Below are 12,244 nucleotides of genomic sequence, written 5' to 3'. Positions count from 1 at the left end.
AAAGAAGTTTTTGAGGTTTATGATGCTTACTTTTCTATGTTTATGTCACTGGGTGAAGGCATTCCCAGGTAGCTTGTAAAATATTATTTCTGGGAATGTTTGTGAGTGTGTTCCTGGAAGAGCTAGCATTTGAATCAGTAGACTGAGTCAAGAAATCTGCCCTTACCATGAGGGTCAAGATAGAACAAAAAGACAGAGAGAGTAAATTTCTTCTCTCTCATTCTTCTTTTTCTGACTTGGACATCAGAGCTCCTGTTGCTGGATTCTTTGAACTCTATACTTACACCAGCCCCTCTCCCCAACCCTATCCCCAAAACTTTCAGCCTCAGAGTGGGAGTTACACCACCAACTTCCCTGGTTCTTAAACTTTAAGACAATATATCATGGGACTTATCTACCTCCAAAGTTGTGTAAGCCAATTGTCATAACAAATTCTTTTCTTATATATCTCTATATATCTTATTTGCTCTATTACTCTGGAGAACCCTGACTAATACAAGGTCTCCTTTTTTCTTTTTCTTTTTCCCAAACATTCAACTATGAACAGAATGTCTTTGTGACAGCCTAGACATCCTGTAAACACGTTGGTTAAGATTGGCATCCTGACTCAAAGACTAAATCTTCTAAACTAAAAACTTTTTCATAAACACAACATCCTTATTCTCTGTTTCTTGACAAACTATCTGTAGAAGAATCTGCTTCATTTGATAGTGGTAACACTAACTTTATTTGTCTTCTAGGACAGTGACTCAATCCTGGCTGTATGTTAAGAGTTAACTAGGGAGCTTTTAAAAACTGCTTGCAGGGGCCAGCAGATGGTGTAGCAGTTATGTTGCTGGAATTCCACATAGCCAACTGTGGTTCAAATCCTGCATCTGGTAGCTTGAAACTCATGCCAGGAGCATGTGTGTGCATGCCCAAGATCCTTGGAGGAAGTTGGAAGAGAAGGGATTGTGTTGTGACCATCCTCCTTGGGAGGAAGGGGTGGTGATTCTCATTTTCCCTCTCACCGTCTCTCTCCTCCGGTGAGCGAATGTACCCTAAGGCAAAAATCTCTATAAAGAAACAAACAAAACCCAGAAACTGCTTGCTTCCTGAGCCCTGCCCAAACCAATTAATTTATAGTTAGTGAGAGCTGAGGTCCCCAAACAGGTTCATTTTAGAGGCTCAGTGATTCCACTGTTTATGCAACTTTGAGAGCCACTGCTCTGACACAACCATCTCCCCTCTTTCAGTCTATTTTCTGTTTTCTCAGGAAAAAAAAATTGATCCATAGCTGTATTTAATTCTTCTCTCCCCTGCCATAGAATATTGAAAACCTGCAGGACCAGCTGACTTTTATCTAAATTTCTCAGAAGGACAAAGTTAGAAAGCCTGTAAATCTTCTACATTAAGAAAGTGACAAGCTGTGTTCTACCTCAGCCAGTATAGACTCAGTCTTGGGTATACGTTAGAATTACTTGAGGCATTTAATAACAGAAAAAAAAAATCTGCCCTACATCAACCTCCTGGGATTCTGGTTTTACTATTATGGGCTGGGGTGCCAGCCAGTGTTATTATTTTTTAAAGCTCTTTGGGTGGTTTCAATATGTAGTCATTTTGACAAACACTGAACCTAATAAGGCTAGAAAATCAGCAATCATGAAACCATATAACCCTAAGGCACAACAGATAAATGGATATACCTTTCTTGGTCATGAAGACTTTTTGAATGAGAAGTATTTCTTTGAGAAAATGGCCACATGTAATGAGAGTGATAACAAGTAGTTTGCTTGGTGTTGGCAAAGGATGCACCCATAGGAATGATGGGAAATGAGACTATCAGGAAGAGACGTGGACACAAAGAATCAGGTGGTAGACTCAACTTCAAGGTCAAGAGATAGAAATGTGACTTACTAAACAGTTGGGAGCTATCCTACGTCTTCAGGCAGCACAATTTTCAGACATCAAATGTTCCTCAATTTTTTTTTTCTTCTTTTGTGTCATTATATTTAATCACATTTTGTCTGTGTGAATATGCCATTCTGTTGTTATTTGTGTCTATAGATAGTATAAATAATATATTGAACTAACATGCCTCTTGAAATACAATCATTTAGCAAACATATTTTTATTTTCTATGTTCATTTAAAAATATTTATCGGAGCTAGTTCTTGTCTTACTTCTGGGTGAAATTTAGGCGATCCCTGACTGCTCCAGTAAGTTCTCCATAATTAGCACTGTCAAAAGCTGACTTTTCCCTCTGGAATTGGCCAGTGTTCAAGGCTGACTCTTCTCTCATGAGACATTCAAGTGTTCTTTGGAGGAATACTTCCCCTCAAATTTCTGAGGATCTTTAACCTGTAGCTCCTTATTTAAAAAAAAAATGTTTTTTAGAGAGGCTTTTTGCTATAGAGCACATACATGTGCTTGCTAGAGAGACAGCAGAGAAACAAAGTGAGAAATCACTCCCTGGTGGGGATGGCCATACTGCAATCTCTTCTGCTTCATTCTCCTCTTGGGATTTTGAGCAAGTGTGCACATACGCCTGGTGTGAGTTTTAAGCCAGCGGGTTCAGGACTCAAACCACAGTCACCTATGTGGAAGTCCAGCAATATAACTATTACAACAACTGCTGGTTCCACTTGTAGCTCCTTTGATAGCAAATATTTATCTATTCTGGCTGGTATCTTAGTCCTTCCAGCCACTAGAAATAGGATATTACCTATAATTTTTCTCATGTTTGTTCTTCCCTAAAGTAGGATGTAATAGCATTCAGGCTCTCTCTCTTCTTCTTTTTCTTTTTAGAAATATTTTTGCTACAGAGCACATGTGGTCACCAGAGAGAAGAGAGAGACAAAGAGGTGGAAAGCAAGAAATCACTCCCCTCCCCCATCCTCCAGGGTATGGCCACACCACAATCCTTTCTCCTCCATTCTCCTCTTGGGATTTTGGGCATGCATACACATGCACCCAGTGTGAGTTTTAAGCTGCTGGATCCGGACTTGAACCACAGTTGATTACATGAGAGCCCAGGGATATAGCTATTATGCCATCTGTTGGTCTTCAGGCACTCCCTTTTCTGCCTGACCCATCTGCTTCATAGGAAATACTTATGTATCTGGGAATTCAGATGGACCCCAACTCAGCCACTGTTCCTTCCATTTGTCATTAGTGGCTAGTCACCTTATCTTTCTGGACTGCTACATTTATAGGAGAGAGTCAGGCACCAGGCTCTGAAGTCTCCTAACTGCAGGGGACAAGCTCTCAGAGTGTTGTGTCCCTTCACCAGTGGGAGGTGAGGGCTGGCATTTCCCTACTTTGACTCGGGTTTAGGAATTAGACTTATGTCACTTTAATGAATTTTTCCAAAAATGCTTCCCTAGAGCTGCTAAAGAAAAAAATAATTGCGTTAATTACCATCTAACTAAATAAGTTACTGATGCTTCTTAATCTGAACAATTCTACCTAGAGTTTATCCAGGTGAGAAGTAGCTGGATTGCAAGCCACACCTGCTTTTGTGATGATCAGTTTGGGACTCATATTTAAAACTACTGATTGTTTTCTCTGTTCTTGGCATATTAATGCATCTTCATACTTACGGCTCATTACTCCCCTTGGCAGTCTTAAGGGCCTCTTATTTCACCTCCACTTCAATTTCTCTGGTAAATGACTGCCTGCCTGCCCCCCCAGAGAACTCCAAAGCAAATTTCAGGTATGCCATATAGCCCATATTTAAAATCAGATTGCTCAAAACATACTCTCCAAATTTGATAAAAATCTGTCAAGCAGATTTTGCTTGTTGTTGTAACAGAGACTTATAAAACACACACACATGGTTTTATTTATATAGCTATACACAGATGTAGTTAAAAATAAATAAATATTAGGTAGTAAATTCAACTGGCTAAGGAAAAGAGTATTTTGATTGTGTTGTTGGTATAGATGGGAATTTGAATGGCATTGTTTCTCAACTCTGCCGGAGGCTGGGGAAAAGTAAATTCTCTCAAATACCTTTTAAGACTTGGTACCCCTTACTATTTCTCTTGCCAGGGATATCATAGGTCTTGATGGATTTGTTATGTGCAGTCATGCTTGGCTGATGCTTCCACCTCTTTGATTGTACCACTAGGAATTCTATTACGGGGCTGTCCTTTGGAAATCGGCTGTTAGCTTGGGCCTGCTGTGTTGCCATGTGCCCTGCAGCTTCTGTCTGGTAAACAGGTCTCCCTGTTTCGTCTGCTCTGCTAGGCACTTTACAGATACGAGTCAGAATAAATGGTTTCTGTTTGACCTTCCCGAATGGCTAAATATAATTGCACGTTATTATATATTATATATCTTTATTATACTAGAGACACTGTTGGACACATCTCATCTTTTCAGAAGAGAAATACATTGCTTGACTTCTTTGGAAGTTGTAGATTCATCTTCATTTTTGTTCTGGTAGCCATCATTTATTAAATGATAAATAAGCTCACTCTGCAATTTGCTGGAGGACTTTGCTCTTCCAGACATGCATGGCTAGGAGTTTACATTTTTATTTGTTTATTTTCATTTTTAAAATAGTTAATGAATCACCAGCAGATTTGGGAGCTCATCAAGAGGTCCTAGAGTTTGGTACGTGTTAAAAGAAGCTTAATAACAAGGATGTGATTTCTAAAATTGAGATTCTTTGTCTAGTGAAGATGAAAGCTGTACTCATTGTACGTGTGTGTGTGTATGTGTTCTGGGCAGACAGAGCAAGTTTAGTGTCAACATTTAGCTTTTGCAAATATTCTTTATTATTCTCTCATCATTTGCACTCACTCTTGGTGGCTAGTATTCGCTCTTCATGGAGAAGTTATCATCAGGGATTTGAGGATGTTCTGTGCTTATTTTTTATTTTTAAGGGTTTTGCCATAGGGCACATGCATTTACTGGAGAGAGACAAAGACAGTGAGAGGGAAAGTAAGCAATCACCCCCCAGGGAGGATGGCCCTGGCCACAGCCCTTTTTCTCCATTCTCCTCCTGGGATTAGGGACATACAAGCACATGTACCTCACAGGAGTTTCAAGCCACCAGCTCTGGGACTGGAACTGCAGTTAGCCATGTGGGCGTCTAGTACCTTAACCACTGTGCTACCTGCTGGCCCCTGTTCTATCCTTATTAAAGTTCTGGATTCTGATTTTTTTTTTTTTTTGTCAACAAATGGCTTAATATTTTTGTAATACTTAATGCATAGGAATGTTATTTAACTCTCATTGTACTTCTTACATTTCTACAATTAAAGTGTTCTTAAAGAACCAAGGGTATAGGGAACCAGCAGTTAGCGTAATGGCTATGTCGCTGGACTCCCACGTAGTCGACCGCGGTTCGTGTCTCGGACCCGGTGGCTTAAAACTCACACCGGGCACATGTGCGTGCGTGCCCAAGATCCCGAGAGGAGAATGGAGGAGAAGGGATTGCGGCGTGACCATCCCCCCTGGGGGGTGATTTCTCACTTTCTGTCTCTATGTCTCTCTCTGTCTGTCTGGCGAGCGCACGCGCCCTGCAGTGAAAAATCTCTCAGAAAAAAAAAAAAAAAAAAAAGAACCGAGGGTATAAACCCTACAGTTATGAATTTAGGATCTAATCAGCAAGATATTTCTTTTATGTTTTTAATCTTCAAAGAACTTATAACAATGGCATTTATTTATGTTTAATGTAAACAATTCACATAAAATTTCAAAATGTTTCTCCCTGACCATTTTTGAGTAAAATGAATAATTACTCTTAATCTATGTAGAAATGAAATGTAGCCTGGTTTCTTTATTTCTTCCCATTACCCTTTTCTGATTGATTAGAATTCTTGTGGTTTTTCTTTCCAGTACAACTGTATAATGGAGTGTTGTTGTTTCTCTCCTCCTCCAGTAAACTTCAAGCTATACTTGCTCTGTCATGGCTTTATTTCCCTCTGTTACCCCTCTTAGAGCAGGGCTAACTTTGTTGATTAACTAACTATTGTGTCTGGCTAAGGTTGCATTCTGAAATACATGACAATATCCTCTGTGGTCGCTGTATGTTTACTTTTTAATACAACTTTCTTCCTCTTCCTTTTATTCCTCTCTCCCAGCACACTTTGAGGCCAGTTCAAAGACTGTCCATTTGCTACAGTCTCTTTCAATATTTTTTTTTCTTTTTTCCTCGCTTAGTTCCTTTAGAAATACATTGCTTATTTCTTAAAGGTATGTGTAATTTTTTTAGATATAGTATTTAAATCATAGCAAATGTACCCCTGAATGCTTTTCTGAATGAATTAAGTAATAAAATTTCTAAACAAGTTAGTAGGTGGCATGGGGGTTAAAGCACTGGATTCCCACGTGGCTGACCATACTTGGGTTCACACCAGGGGCGTGTGTGTGTGTGTGTGTGTGTGTGTGTGCATGCCCAAAGTCCTAATGAAAGAATGGAGGAAAAGGGACTGTAGTGTGGCTATCCCCCAGAGAGGGTGATTTCTCACTTTCTTTCTCTCTGTTTCTGTCTCTCTCTGTCCAGTGATTGCATGTGCCCTATGGCAAAACAAAACAAAAACAAAAACAAGAACAAAAATATTACTGTCACCATTCTGATGATGGAGGTTCTCCATAGATGGTATTAATTCTCCTCTCCTTCTGCCAAGAACCCCTTCATGGTTCTATTCCAGCCCCCTTTTTTAGTATGCATCATTCTAAATCATGGAATCTCTTAGAAGATCCAAAGCTGGTGCCAATAGATTCTGGCTCTCAACCCCACCCTCTGCTGTTCTGCCTCCTTCCTTATCTCTTATTCTTCCTATTTCTGGACTATGCATACACTCTAATAGTTCTTCACATAAAAATTAACAGTAAATCACTAATACTCATGAAGAAAGTATGCAGGAGAAAATTTAATTTTATCATTTTGTAGTTGCAAACTGAGAACACAAATGTTGTTAGATTGCTGTAGTCAAAGAGCCAGGATCTGAATTTATTGCCACTGGCTCATGGCTATTCCCTACCTTCTCCTTGCAACAGCACTTCAAAGTAGACCACAGTCAAAAAATTTCCAGGTGTAAATAAAATACTTAAATTAGAGCTGTGACCTGCCTTTAATGATGAACCAATAATGAGCTACTAGTCAGAAATTCACCTAATTACCTAAAAGATGTGAAATGTTCATTGTACTGCTTGGATTTGAAGGGGGACAAATTAATTTAGATTTGAATCAAATCCATTTATTTCAAATTGTGTCCTTGTGGATTATATTAAAGCAATATATACATAAGTATATATCTCAGAATACTGGTTAATACTTGTAACTTCCAATTTAGAAGTTTCTGGTTTTAGATTTTTAGATTTTACAGTTACATTGATTGCATTGTGTAGTTGGAGTTATTATATAGTTGTTAATCTATAATTTCTTTGTTTTTATACATTTGACCAACACATACTGAAGGCCCAGTAAATGTCAGTTATTTTTCTACATGCTGCAAGAATTACTCACTGTGTGGAAGTGTTGTAATTTAGCAAATAAGTCACCATTGCATGAAGGACAGAGAACATTGCATGAAGGACAGCGAAGTCAAGGCAAAGTAAGGGAAGCATGAAGACATGCAGTGTCTCTCCACTGCACGTGGCAGTACTTCCTTTCCACTGGTTGTTTAAATGTAGAATCATAGAATGTTTGGGCTGAATGGAGCCTATTCCCATGCTGTACATGTATGGTAGAGAAAACTGAGTCTGAGCAGATTAATATGCCGGGGGTCACGAACAAAATATTAGCAGTTAAGTCCAATCCAAACTGAGTGTTAGAGCAGTGTTTGTTATATGAGGTAGTTAGAAATGATAAATAACCTAGAGAGGATTCAAAGTATATGCGAGGATGTGTGCAGGTTATATGTAAATACTATACCATTTGATACGAGGGACTCGAGCATTATGAATATGCACATCAATTGAGGGTCCCAGAACCAGTCTCTGGAGGATACTGAGGGGCAACTGTATTCAAAAGCATGCTAAATATGTGCATAATTTCATATCATGACCTGCTGTAATTCACATGGTGTCACGATATATACACACACACACACACACACACACACATGCACACACACACATATATATATATATATATGTATGTATGTATATGTATGTGCAGATATACACACACACTAATATATCCTTTCTCTTAACCCTCTCATTTACCTATCGTACAGAGATCTAACTCCTCCCACCTTCTGACTGTCTCATTTGTCTCACCTCGAGTGAATTTATATACTCATCTACTCCCACCAATTTTGACATCTTTAATTACAACACGAGGAAGACCTTAGGGTCACCAATGATCTATTTAGAAAAATCTTCTCTTTTCTTTACATGTTTGCAGACAGAAACAGAATTGTTCAGGGGAATAGAAATCTTCTATGATTCTATCACCATCACTTACAGTGACTTTATAATTTTGAAGATTATTAGATTTACATATTTTATTGGATTCTTATAGCACTCCATGAGTTAATTGAGACAGAGTTTCAATCATATTTTCCAGGCAGGAAACCGAGTCACAAAAGATAGAGTGACAGTAAAAGTCACTGAAACACTTGGTAATGGAAGCAAGACCAAAGAACAGATCTAATTTTTGGCCTAGCATGTTTTCCTAAAGCATTATATATACATATGTATGTGTGTGCATATATATTTGTGTGTGTGTATATACATAAGCCTCTAGACAGCCTCTGGAGAGTTTCAAGTGAACATGAGACAAAAGAACTTTCTTCAAGCTTCCAAACATATTTAAGAAGTGAAATCCTGTTGACAAATACTTTGGCTAAATGCCATCAATGAAAACTGCTAACAAATTTTATTGAAATTTTATTGGGAAAAAAGCAATTCCATTAAAACAACAACTGAATCAATTCCAGGTGGATGCTAAAGACTGTGCTTAGGAGAGGTGGTTCGGATCATTTAATTTTTTTAATGGAATTGTGTGCATAATGAAATCTTCTCACATCCAATCTCTTTTCTTGGCAGTGAAACATCTCTATGGATACACTTGTCAACATCACAACTGGCAGAGATTTTCTTTCATCCAAGAGGTAACGTTTGCAATTACTGATGAGATCTGGAAAGATCTACTAGAGAGGTGGTCAGCCAAAGGAGGTCCTAAGGGTAGAGGCTTTTCTGGATAAGCCAGCAGAGCACTGTTACCAAATATTGGTTCATTCAATTCTCCAATTAACATTTATTGAGTTCCTAGATGTGCTGTATAAAGTGGTAATTTATCCAAAATATACAGTTATAAAGTTCTGTCTGGTTGAAGAGCTGATAATTACTATGCTGATTTTCCTTTCTTGCTCTCTAAGGCTGTGCTTAAGAGAGAATGTCCTATTTTGGGTTCAGTTAGGAAAGATGACACCGACATTTCATAAATCTTTCTAGTAACCAAATGAATACATAGACACCGAACTTTAATGAGAATCTATTGGTGTAAATTATGTGTACCTTTAGATACCTATTAATCACTTTTCTATTTAATTTCAAAAATGAGATCAGCATCTTTGAGCACTAAATCTTGAGGAATTTCTTAGAAGGTATGGGACCAGCAGATGGTGTAATGGTTACGTCACTGGACTCCTACATAGTCAGCCGTGGCTCCACTACCAGACCCGGAGACTTAATACTCATGCTGGATATGTGTGTGTGCATGCCCAAAATCCCGAGAGGAGAATGGAAGAGAAGAGATTGTGCTATAGTCATCCTTCATCGGGGTGATTTCTCACTTCTGTCTCTCTGTCTCTCCGGTGAGTGCATGTGCCCTATAGCAAAAATCTCAAAACAAAACAAAACAAAACAAAAAGGTGAGTTGTGGGATCCTCTTTAGTGTGTGTGTGTGTGTGTGTGAGTGTGTGTTTACCCCTCCTCCAACACTGTTGCTTGACCAAATCATACTTTGTATTTTAAATGGCTCCCCAAATCCTCTCGCTTGTAAGAAAGCATCATTGTAAGACCCCAGAAATTGAAGGGGCAACTTTAGAGATAAAGTCTGGCTATAGCACAGAGGTTGAAGCATCTTCCAAACAGCACAAGTAGACACAGAAGACCTGGGCCTATATATCTGTATGATGGACTCCAGCATGAAGAGTTACACTCATAATCTGCTTGTAGATTTAGAAATTCATTTTGAAGGTCCCACGGGAAGCACCTCTTTTGAGAGACAATAGTAGCCAGACTGACCAGTCACCTGGACCCGGGTGATCCCTGTTTTCTAGAGGGCAGTGGAGTGCAGGAGCTACATCATTTGAAAGTGCCTATTGCAAGATGCCTTGGCATGCTCTAGTAAATCATTGTATTTGTGAGTAGACAAGCAAAACCTGAAAGGATATTATGCTTTGAATAACTTTCCACGACTTTCCACAACTTTCTCACCAAGATCTTCCCCAAGATGTTCTGGAGCCAAATTAATAAGTCTCTCCATTACCTCTATCAGTTAATATAAGTGGGCCTTGAGAACAGGTTTCTCAGCCTTTATTATGCATAAAAACAGTATACAAATACCCTGGGGATATTGACAAAATAAAGATTCTGATTCAGTATGTTTGGGTTGGAGCCTGAAGTTCTGTATTTTCAGCAAGCGCCTGAGTTACAAAGATGCCATTGATCCATGGGCTGCCCTTTGAGTTGCAAAGCTCTAGATATCACAAAAGAATGCAATGGAATTAACATTTGTGAGTTATGACTTGAATAAAAAGCTCTAGGCCACCTACAAAGCAATTTAGAGGTATAGTTTAACACCATTTTATTAAGAAGCCACAAAGTGCATATTATATCCATTTTCTAGATAAGAAAATTGAGGCGTGGCAGTTTATTTATTTATTTATTTTTAAGAATTTTGCTATAGGGCATGTGCCCTCGCCAGAGAGACAGAAAACGAGAAATCATCCACCAGGGTGGATGGCCACAGTGCAATACCTTTTCCTTCATTCTCCTCTTGGGATTTTGGGTATGCATGAACACGTACCCAGTGTGTTTCAAGCCACTGGGTCCAGGATGCAAACCGCGGTTGGCCATGTGGGAGTCCAGCGATGTAACCACTACACCATCTGCTGGTCCTCAGGCTTGGGAATTTTACCTTACCCCAAATCAATTAGCTAATCATAGCAAATCTAGGACTGGTTCCTGATTTCTCTGACCTCAGAGCTCACCATCCTTTTGCCAGCCTATGCTGCTTCCCAGAGAATTCTGTCCTGCCAGTTTTCCAGTTTATTAAAGAGCATTTCAAGAAATGATTAAACCGGCAGGTTGAAACTGTTTGCCACTTGAATGGCATTAACATGATAGCAATGAAAAAAAAATAAATGCAGAGGAACAATGAGAATGAAATAGAAAAACCTTTGGACTACAAGAAAGTATATGGACATGGGTGACTGCACTAATAAGTCAGAGAGCAGAGTGAGGCAGGTGGTGGGAAGCTGTGATCAAGCTGGTAGTGCAGCCAGTGATCCTTCCAGCCTCTCCTGGAAGGGCCATTTTCAGTGTTTACACCATTCACTAGACGACTGAAGTTCTGGAATTTTTAGAGTAGCTCAGAGCCTCAATAATTATGGCTTAGCCTTAAGCTGTAATTTGGAAGATAGAGGGAAGCCCAGAAAGAGAAAAGACAGAAATACTGAGAAGGACAAAGCAAATGAGGAAAGCATTGTTACTGCCTAATGCCTATTGAAAAGGTGCTACAAATAAAGACACAGGAGAGGTTCTGCCTTTGTGAGAAATTAACGTGAAGTAGTTCTACTTGAGCTGAATAAAAGAGACCTATTGTCTATTTGTGAGAAAGAAGGAAAGGAGTCTTTATGAAGAGATGGAACTCTAAGGGGGCTGGGGATGATGTTGAACTTATTTAAGAGGGAGCTCCATCTAATATGAGTGGATCCAGAGAGGGAAAGAATCAAGTACATTAAATTCTTTTCTTAATTTTTTTTGGAGAGATTTTCACTATAGGGCGCATGCGCTCCCCAGACAGACAGAGAGAGACATAGAGACAGAAAGCGAGAAATCACCCCCCAGGGGGGAAGGTCACACCACAATCCCTTCTCCTCCATTCTCCTCTCGGGATCTTGGGCACGCATGCACACGCGCCCAGCGTAAGTTTTAAGCCACCAGGTCCGGGACGTGAACCGCGGTCAACTACGTGGGAGTCCAGCGACATAGCCATTATGCTAACTGCTGGTTCTCAAATTCTCTTGTAAACAATAAATTTATTGATATGTATTTCACATACAGAAAAGTAGCC

Source organism: Tupaia chinensis, unplaced genomic scaffold (assembly GCF_000334495.1).
Source record: "Tupaia chinensis unplaced genomic scaffold, TupChi_1.0 Scaffold146177_1, whole genome shotgun sequence".
Classification (NCBI taxonomy): domain Eukaryota; kingdom Metazoa; phylum Chordata; class Mammalia; order Scandentia; family Tupaiidae; genus Tupaia; species Tupaia belangeri.
The sequence above is the reverse complement of the archived record's forward strand: the minus strand, read 5'-3'. Positions refer to the sequence as shown.